Source organism: Rattus norvegicus, chromosome 11, assembly GCF_021556685.1.
Source record: "Rattus norvegicus strain SHRSP/BbbUtx chromosome 11, alternate assembly SHRSP_T2T, whole genome shotgun sequence".
NCBI lineage: Eukaryota > Metazoa > Chordata > Mammalia > Rodentia > Muridae > Rattus > Rattus norvegicus.
Window position 1 is genome coordinate 3,889,073 of NC_141544.1, and position 10,870 is coordinate 3,899,942.

Consider the following 10,870-nt stretch of genomic DNA (forward strand, 5'->3'; position numbering starts at 1 on the left):
CCTCTGCCTTCCAAGGTGGACATATAGGATGGCCTCCACATCCACGGGGCATCTATGTAAATTTCTGGGGAGCGAGTGTTTAACTACTCGACTCTCTCCCTAGCCCCTTCCAGAACTTTCTGTCCCAACTCCCCTTTACCTTCCTTTTTGAAATTTATCGAGTATGCATGACAAATGGAGACTGTATACATTTGAAGTGTGAGGTGTAGTATTCTGATCAAATTATACATTGAACAGATATTGTAAGATCAAGCTCATTCTCTCTCTCTCTCTCTCTCTCTCTCTCTCTCTCTCTCTCTCTCTCTCTCTCAGATCCACTGTCTTAACATACTCCACATACACAAAACCTCAGTGACAATCAGTTCACCGTTCCCAGGCTCTGATGTGTTGTTCATCCCGTAACCGAGTGATGTTGAACATTCTGTCCAATCTACTTCTCAACAGGAAAAATGAGCACACTAGTCACCGGTTAAAACCCTCAAATGGCTCCATGTCACTGAGGGTAAGTTGGAAAGCCCCTCTGTTGAAGTCCCTCTGGTGACAGACAGATGCTGTTCCAGAAAGACCAAAAGCTATGACACCCCATCCCGAGGCTGGGAAATCATACGTTTAGCTTCTTGTGTTTGTAAACTGAACAGAAAATGGGGTTTACAAGACAAGGAGAATGTAAAATTTCATGTTGCTAGAATACTCAGTCACATAGGTTATAGAGAGGCTGAACTCAGGGATCGACAGGGGTGTGGTTGGGGGAGTCATGTGTGTGTATGAGTTGAGTGCCTGTTCCCAAGTGCGAGGGCACATACATGTGTACATATGTGCAGAGATGAGTAGAATGTGCATTCTCTTCCTCACTACTGCTCATGGCAATCCACCTGCCTCCACCCTACCATGTTGCAGACATGATTAGCCATGCCTAGAGTTTTACAAAGGTGCAGAGAGAATTTGAATTCTTCGGGCTTGCAGAGCAAAGGCTTTTGCCCACTGAGCTGTCTTCCCAGTCCCCATCAGGATATGGTCTATCGCAACCTTTATGCCCTGCCTTCTGCTGTGTGTGTGTCTCAGTGTCCAAAGGGATATTCTCTCACAGAAACGGTCCCCCCCCCACATGCCTCTGTGCTTTCACTCAGAACAGAGTGTCTCTTTTATCAGGAGAACTAATTCTGAGGTGGACATGTTCTGATTGCAGCCCGTGAGGTACAGAGAAGAATGACTGCATCTTCAAGACTTGGGCTTTCTTACACTGTGAACTGAAAGCTGGTGTCCCTCCCTGTAGGATGGAGAAATGGAGAGAAGGATGCGGGAAAGGGAAGGAGGCAAAGGTGTAGGGGAGAGGTTGAAGTCACATTAAAAGTTCCAAGTTAGCATCAAACCTGAGAGTAGACAGAGAGAAATTGACAGTGTTAGTGCTGTCACAACACACACACACATACACACACACACACCACACAAACACAGAGACACACACACAGACACACACACAGACACAGACACACACACACAGACACACACACACAGACACATACACACAGAAACACACACACAAACACACACACAGACACACACACAGACACAAACACACACACAGACACACACATACACACAGACACACACAGACACAAACACAAACATACACACACACAGACATACACACACACACACAGACACAGACACAGACACACACACAGACACACACACACAGACACAGACACACACACACAGACATACACACACAGACACAGACACACACACACAGACACACTAAGACACACACACATACACACAGACACACACACACATACACACACAGAGACGTGTCTGCTGTGCTAAGGTGTCATTCCCCCACTAAATAAAATGCTCTATTAGGCTTATCTGTCCCTCTCACGAGTAGCCTGTAATTAAATAACCTCCTTTTAAAATCCTGGGAGTCTGAAAGTAAGCCATTTGAGCATTTTCCTTAGCTGATGGGGATTGAACTCAGATCCTCAGGCTTGGTGGCAAGTGCCCTTGAATGCTGAGCTACCTTCCCAGTGTGTGTCTTGGTTTTTGAGGTAGGTTTTTCTCACTGGTATTTGGGAACTGATGCCTGTGATGGTTTGGGTGCATGCGTGCCTGTGTCCCTGCGTGTGTGTGTGTTGTGCCTGCGTGTGTGTGTGTGTGTGTGTGTGTGTGTGTGTGTGTGTGTGTGCATGTATGTTCAGCCGGAGTGGCAGCTTTAGAGGGCATGGCCCTGTTGGAGTGGATGTGGCCTTGTTGGAGTGAGTGTGTTACTGTGGGTGTGGGCTTTAAGACCCTCATCCTAGATACCTGAAAGCCAGTATTCTCCTAGCAGCATTCAGATGAAGATGTAGAACTCTCAGCTCCTCCTGCACTATGCCTGCCTGGATGCTGCCATGTTCCCACCTTAATGGTAATGGACTGAACCTCTGAACCTGTAAGCCGACCCCAATTAAATGTTGTCTTTATAAGAGTTACCTTGGTTATGGTGTCCGTTCATAGCAGTATAACCCTAAGTAAAACATTGACTATGGGGTGGCCAGTGAACTTCAGAGGTCCCCAGGTCTCTGTCTCCATGATTCTGGGGTCAGAGTGCATGCTACCACCTTAGACTTCTAAGTTGGCTCTGGGGATCCAAGCTCAGGTCTCCATGCATGTACAGCAAGCAGTTTACCTGCCGACCCATATCCTTTAGCTAACAAATGGGTTTAAAAGGAGACAGAGGTAGATCCCAGGTGCCTGACATCAGGCTGAGCTCTGGTGCACACAAGGGCAGCTGTTGCAGGGTGAGGGTCATGGTACAGGGGACATTAGGGCCAAGGAGACATAACAGGGACATTCTTGGGACTTAGGTTGCCTGTGCTGCCTCCACACAGAAGTCTGATGATGCTGGTGCAAGCTGGAGGAGAGTCATCTCCATCGGTAGAGATTGCTGTGATCTAAATGTCTCCCCTCCCCCACCCCTAGGAAGATGCCCCCAAAGATGACATCATTGGGAAACAGCACTCTGGAGGGTGTGACTTCAGTCATAAAGATGGACTCCTCCTCTGTGTTATTGGTGCACTTATGTTTAAAAAGAACCCCCAGAGAGCTTGCTGGACCTTTTCAGCCCAGGAAAATATAGACAGAACACACCATCTACAAGCCAGGTAGCAGGCTTCAGTAAATTTGCCAGGCTCTGATCTTGGACTTGAAGCCTCATTATCAGCCATCCAGTCTCTGAGACTGGAGTGACAGCAAGCTGGCTTGTTCCTGGGTAAGGCAGGGATCAGCCAGGAGAGGGGTGAACATACAATATGCTTCTTGATTTCTAGTGAGAACGGAATGCAGCTGAATGCTTCAAGGCTAAGCAATATGAGAGTCATGGCTTGGTTAATCTCAGGCCTAAAATATAAAGCAAACAAGAAAAATAAATTGTATGAGAGAAATGGCAGACGTGATCACTAATCTTGGTTGCTGTCTTGAGTGGCTCTGAATTCAATTAAAATGCATGCATCTGGGCACTCTTGTGAGGGATTTTCTTGATCAGGATATTTGAGTCAGGAAGATTTGCCCTAAGTGTGGGTGGGACCTTCTGCTGGCAACCCAGATTTAAGAATGTGAAAGAAGGAGGCTTTGATTTTTGTCTGTCTGCCTTCACTCTCACTGGCAAGTTCATCTCTCCTGTGGCTGCTGCATTCCTTTGCTAATATTCTAACCACCTTCTCTGATATCTCATTGTAGACTGAAGACCAACGCCTCCAGGAAACTCATGTGCCTTCAGCACCAGGTTAAGATGGCTGAGGCATCAATCATCATAGACTGAGCAGCCAATGGGGTTCTCAGGACCCTTGTATGGGACAGCCATTGTTAGATTATCCAGTGTCCTATAAGCCAAATTACCTTTTGATGTGTTTGGTAGTGTGAATAAGAGTGGGCCACCATAGACTCATGTGTTTGAATGCTTGACCCATGAGGAGTGATACTGTTAGGAGGTGTGGCCTTGTTGGAGTAGGTGTGGCCTTGTTGGAGTAGGTGTGGACTTGTTGGAGAAGGTGTGGCCTTGTTGGAGTTGGTGTGGCCTTGTTGGAGTAGGTGTGGCCTTGTTGGAGTAGGTGTGGCCTTGTTGGAGTAGGTGTGACCTTGTTGGAGTAGGTGTGACCTTGATGAAGTAGGTGTGACCTTGTTGGATTGGGTGTGGCATTGTTGGAGTGGGTGCGGCCTTGTTGGAGTAGTTGTGGCCTTGTTGGAGTAGGTGTGGCCTTGTTGGAGTAGGTGTGACCTTGTTAGAGTAGATGTGCCCTTGTTGGAATAGGTGTGACCTTGTTGGAGTAGGTGTGACCTTGTTGGATTGGGTGTGACCTTGTTGGAGTAGGTGTGACCTTGTTGGAGTAGGTGTGGCTTTGTTGGAGTTGGTGTGGCCTTGTTGCAGTAGGTGTGGCCTTCTTGGAGTAGGTGTGGCCTTGTTGGAGTGGGTGTGGCCTTGTTGGATTAGGTGTGGCATTGTTGGAGTGGGTGTGGCCTTGTTGGAGTGGGTGTGGCCTTGTTGGAGTAGGTGTGGCCTTGTTGGAGTAGGTGTGGCCTTGTTGGAGTGGGTGTGGCCTTGTTGGAGTGGGTGTGGCCTTATTAGAGTGGGTGTGGCCTTGTTGGAGTGGGTGTGACCTTGTTGGAGTAGGTGAAGCCTTTTTGGAGTAGGTGTGGCCTTGTTGGAGTGGGTGTGGCCCTGTTGGAGTGGTTGTTGCCTTGTTGAGTGGGTGTGGCCTTTTTGGAGTGGGTGTTTCCTTTTTGGAGTGGTTGTGGTCATTTTGGAGTGGGTGTGGCCTTGTTGGATTGGGTGTGGCATTGTTGGATTGGGTGTGGCCTTGTTGGAGTGGGTGTGGCCTTGTTGGAGTAAGTGTGGCCTTGTTGGAGTGGGTGTGGCCTTGTTGGAGTGGGTGTGACCTTGTTGGAGTGGGTGTGGCCTTGTTGGAGTAGGTGTGGCCATGTTGGAGTAGGTGTGACTTTGTTGGAAGAAGTGTGCCACTGTGTTGGCTTTACATTGAGATTTGTATATACTCAAACTATGCTCAGTGGTACAGACAATCCCTTTCTGCTGTCTGTGCATCAAGAACTTTGGGCTCCTCCAGCACCAAGTCTGCCTGGATGCTCCCATGATTCCTGCCATGATGAAAATGTACTGAACCTCTGAAATTGTAAGCCAGCTGCAGTGGAATCTTGTCCTTTGTAAGAGTTACCTTGGCTTCTGTGTCTGCAGCCATGAGCATGCTCAGGCTACAGAAGAATCTTGCCTCTAGTGTCCTCCACTGAGGTAAAAAGAAGTTCCAGTTGGACCCCAATGAGAACAATAAAATCGCCAATGCCAACTCCCGTCAGCTCATCAGGAAGCTGATTGAAGAAGGCCTGATCATCTGGAAGCCTGTAACTGTCCATCCTCAGACTCGCTGCCAGAAACACACCTTGAAGGGCAGGCATATGGTCATAGGGAAGGGAAAGGGCACTGCTAACACTTGGGTGCCTGAGAGGGTGACCTGTATGAGAAAGATGAGGATCCTGCACCGGCTTCTCAGGAGATACTGGGAATCTAAGAAGATGGACTGCCATATGTATCACAGCCTGTACCTGAAGGTTAAAAGGAATGTATCCAAAAACCAATGGATTCTTATGGAGCAGATCCTCAAACCGAAGGCAGACGAAGACTGCAAGAAGCTACAGGATGACCAGGCTGAGGCTCGCAGATCTAAGACCAAGGAAGCACAAAAACGCGTGGGAGGAGCACCTCCAGGCCAAGAAGGAGGAGATCATAAAGACTCTGTCCAAGAAGGAAGAGACCAAGAAATAAAGCTTCCTTCATGTCTGTGCATAGTGACCTCACTGTGGCCTCACATGATCAGTCATTAAAATAAACAAGCCTTAAAATAAAAAAAAGAGTTACCTTGACCATGGTGTCTGTTCACAGCTATGGAAATCTAACTAAGACAATGTGTATTCATTCTGCCATTTCTGTTTCTCTGGAAACCCTAATACAATAGCGCTCTAGAGAGAGGAACAAGTACCCACCAGACAACATAAATTCCAGTTTACTTTTCTGGTGAATATAAGGTTGTTGTGGTTTTTTAAAAAAAAAATACAAACTTGGTTTTTTTGTTTGTTTGTTTTGTGGTTTTGTTGTTGCTTCTGCTGTTGTTGTTGTTGTTGTTTTTGTTGTTGTTTTTAAAGAAGAAACACATTAAGCCTCTTCATCCCTAACTGGCTGGCAAACACCAGAGCCTACATCAGCTAAAGCGATTAAGGCATTAGGAATGTGTTTACACAAAAACATAAAGTTATCCTGTCAAGTTCAGATGAGAGACAACATCGGCCATGTGGGCAAGCCTAGAGCCTCAACCATTTAACACAAACAAATGAGGACACACTGTCAGAAGCCTGTCAGGCCAACAGAGACGAGGGCTTGCATGTTGTGTTGTTATTTTCTTTTATGAATTATTGCAGCCACCCTGCTCATTAATCGTGTTTATAATGTTAACTCTGACACTTTTTTCTTGGCTCATCAAATATTTCCTTAATGAACTGTCAGCTCACACCCCCCATCTCCATTGTAATGACTTTCAAATTAAGTTCATCTGGACCACGGGGGTTTTTAGAACTCTATGATGACAGAAAACACGGGGAAAAGAACCTCTTTCATTGTATTTGAAGAAAGACATAGTCATTCACCTGCCGCCTTCCCCCAGTGCTGACTATTCCCAAGCTCAGTGCTGAGACCTCTGCCTCATGGGCACCATCAGAGCCGTGAGATGAACACTTGCAAACCTGGAGGCATTATACTGACATGACCATAAGGTGCTCCCTCACCTACAGCCACTGGGTTCCAAACTCCTGGTGTCCCTCCTCCCCTTAAAAGAGAGCTGTTGGGATCCAGGCTCAGCATCACACATGCCCATAATCCAAAGCTCATACCTTTTAAAAATCAGATGTGTTTATATTATTGAATGTGTGAATGTTCTGGCTACATGGAACTGTGTGCACCACGTGCCTGCCTGATGTCTGAAGTGGCCAAGAGAGGGCATTAGATCTCCTGAAACTGGCTAACACTTCAAATGTGAGCCATCATATGGATGCTGGGAATAGAACCTGGGTCCTCTGCAAGAGTAACAAATGTTCTTCATGCCTGAGCCGTCTCTCTAAGCCCCAGAATCTGTGCCCGTCTCTGGAGATGCTTTGATACTCTACAAAACCACATGGGAGACTTGGTCCCCGTCCTCGGGAATAGACTTCACCCTATCAATGAAGAGGTTGCCAGGGCTGGTGGTATTGTAGACACTAGGAGACTCTGAGGGAAAGTGCCTTGTATAGGGGAGTCCTGTGAGAACCAGACTGGAGGAGCAACCTGGACTGGAGAGAGATTGGGTTGGGCCATTGCAGAAGATAATAGAGTGATGGTGCAAAGGACATTTGAGCAATCCCATGAACTATCCAGTCTGGGGTCTTAGTTAGGTTTCCACTGTTGAGAAGAGACACCATGAACAAGGACAACATATAATCGGGGCTGGCTTACAGGTTTAGAGGGTCAGTCCATGATCATCAAGGCAGAGGGCATGGCAGTGTTCAGACAGACATGGTGCTGAAGAAGGAGCTGAGAGTTCTACATCTTCATCTAAAAGAATCCAGGAGCAGACTGTCTCCCACATGGCTGGGAGAAGGATTTAAAGAACTCACCCCCAGAGGGAGACCCCTCCTCCAAGAAGGCCAACCTCCTCATAGTGCCATTTCCTGGTCAGTGCACATTCAAACCACCACAGGGTCTCTTCACATATATGATAATTGCACCCTTGTTTTAAAGTCTTGCTTAAAGACTCATGATGTTTGCGTGAAGAACATTCGTTGGGTCTGGGTGACTCTAAAACCCCAAGAACATGAATTCCTTTATCTCCCTGAAGTATGAAATTAGCATGTGTGAACAGCCCCTCCCCTCCTCTGCAATATCATAATGTTAAGTGTGTGAAGCTCCAGTGTGCAGCCTCGTAAGTGCCAGCATGTGTGAGTTCTTGAACCACACACTCAACAGAATCAGGCATGAGCCTTCTTTACTTTTTTTTATGGGTCTGAACTCTGTCCTAGACTGATGGGCAAGCAGTTCTGAGAAGGAAGATTGCTGGGTGCAGACAAAGGCATGAAGGTATGTGATTTAATTACAGAGCTGGAGGAATCTGGCTCATTTCTTCCTGTACCACGTGAGAGATGAAGTCACTCTGCCCAGCCAATTGCAAAAAAAAAAAAAAATCACAGAGAAAATGCACATAGGATGCTTGTTTTACCTAGACTAGATCATGAGCCCCAATCAGATTTAAATATCCATATGTACAGAGGAATCATTGCTTTTTGGTGCAGAGATGCCGTCCTTTTTAAGCACCCAGGTCAAGATCAGGCAGATCTGGGTGTTTGGTGTGAGAACACCTCTCTTCTTGTGGAGTCCCCCTCATGATCACTAAGTTGGCCACAGGATCCCAAGTTCCCCACCATTCTGCTCAGCCTCATAACAGATGAAGAAGACACATGATTTGGGGAGATGTGATGGGCAGATTTTAGACCATCTCCTATGCAAGGCAGAGAGCAGCGTTGAAAGGACTGGAGAAGACGTTGGCTGACCCCAGGCCTTTTCTCACAGAAACAGCTGACAAACCGCCCCACAATGTTCCAGTTTTGGGTGTTTCCTTCAATAACAGAGAGTTTAAAATAGCACCCTTGCCTCCCCCTCCCTCCCCCAAGGGATGTTCGGCAGGCCCAGGGGCCACCAGGCTTCCTGTAGGAGAAGTCTCTCTGCTTCCCTCAGAGCAGCTCTCCAAGAAAATAAATAGCATGTGCTCATTATTCAAATGAGGCTTAATTAATGCAAAACTCACCAACACACTTTCCAAGACACCCATGGTAATGAGCTCCCAGCTCTCTTCCCCTCCAGTTTGTGATGTCAAGCTGAAGAGCTGCATGTGACAGAAGCTTAGAAGCTGAGGACTCAACAGCAGTTTGACTCCACAGTCTCACAGCTTGTAGAAGTATCTCGGCCCCAAAGCCTGTGTTCATCCATCCTTTCAGGGGCAAAGGTGGTGTGGTTGGTGACGTGCTCCCCAGAGAGCCTCTGAGGTTATAAAAGAGGCTCAACTCAAGAGACTTTGAGGCTGTCTCTAATTTACACACCTGAACCAACCCCTGCCCTAATTCCAGCCAAAACATTTCATACATAGTAGAGCAAAAGGCACTGAGTCACGCTGACCTTTATTCATAGCCTCACGTCCTTGCTCAACTGACGAGAACACACCTCCAGAGTCCTGGAGGAAGCAGCATTGTGCTTGTGGTTCGAACAAGACAGGATAGAGGAACTGGAGAGTTAAGGGTGACGCTAAAATGGAGAGAATCTATCTTCTGGGGTCTAGCCTTTGCTCCTGATGGCTGAGCATCAGAAACATCAACACAACCAACCCAGCCAAGGCTGCCTGCAGAAATAGTTCACGTTTTCCTAAAGATATCTCAGTCGAGGTTGAGAAACACATGGGCCTGAAGATAATGCCCACCAGTTAAGAGAATGTTCCAAACTCGCAGTAAACTCAAATTCTGTCCTTAGGATCCACTTAATCACCTCACAGCTGCCTGTATATCAGCTCCCCGGAACCTGAATTCCTCTTCTGGCCTCCAAGGGAATCTGCAAACAATATGCATGCATCTGCATGCGTCTGTGTGCACACACAAACACAATTGAAACTGTCGTTACTGAGGGTCAGGAAGTGTATGGCCTCTGGTTTCACGCTGTTACTAATCCTATCTCATCCCTAGACTCAAACGATGTAACTCATAAAACCATCTTGGAACTTTATTTTCAAAAAGATAATCACCAAAGAGAAACAAGTCACGGGCTAGAAAGTCAGTCCTATAGAGCAATGACTGCTCTTGCCGAGGTCCCGAGTTCCTTTCCCAGCACCCATATGGCAGCTCACAACCATCCATAAGTCCAGTTCGAATGGATCAGACATCCTCTTCTGATCTCTAAGGTGATCCTATGCATATAGCACACGAACATAGGTGCAGGTACATAAAAAATAACAAAAGAAATCTAAAAAAAAAATAAATAAAACAAGTATATTCAATCACTATATTTTACCTAATTTTTAAAATTCATTTTGTCCTTCAACCTTGCTGTAAATTATATCTTTTGAACAATGGTGCCTGAAAAGCCACAGAATTGTGTATAAAGCTCTCTCTATGTGCCCATGTTCAAATCAGAAACAGTGACAGTCACCTTCTCTGTGTAATAAACTCACTGATTTCCCCCTGTGGTGTAGTAGGGGATCCAGGTTTACCTGAATGGAGGTCTCTGAGTGGGACAGGAACTGCTCAGGCTCTGACTGCAGTATCCAGTGTCCCCACCACTGCTGACAAAGGACAGAGCCCTCCCCACTGGTCCCACAGACCCCAGATGCTGGTGCATTAATCGAGCCTCTTGATTTCCCTCTCTGTGAGGTAAAGGTATCCATTCACCTGGAATTCATCCAGAACCTTCAAGAGTCAGAAACATCCTGCAGAACGAAGCAGCTTCTCTGGCCCTCTCCAAGGTCCTGAGAACATCCACGAACTCCAGTTCACTGAGAAGATGAGGGCACCCTGCCATTGCCACAACCTCCCTGGGAGCAGAGAGGGTGGGCAGAGGAGGCAAACACTCTCTTTTTCCCATTCCTCATGGTTCCCATTCCTTACACATTAAATAATCAACTTGCAGACTCATCAGACAAAACACCAGGGGCTGAGAGATGGCTCATTACGTTAGGAATTCAAGGATCATAATTTAAATTCTCAGCCCTGGGCACTCTGTCTCGAGCCGCAGTCATTCCGATGTGGGCTCTGCCAACAG

General features: G+C 46.8%; 1 pseudogene; it reads left to right on the forward strand.

Annotated features, from left to right (window-relative positions):
* Window positions 1-5,229: 5,229 nt before the first annotated feature.
* LOC148002423 (large ribosomal subunit protein eL19 pseudogene) lies at window positions 5,230-5,812 on the forward strand (annotated as a pseudogene).
* The last annotated feature ends 5,058 nt before the right edge of the window (window positions 5,813-10,870 follow it).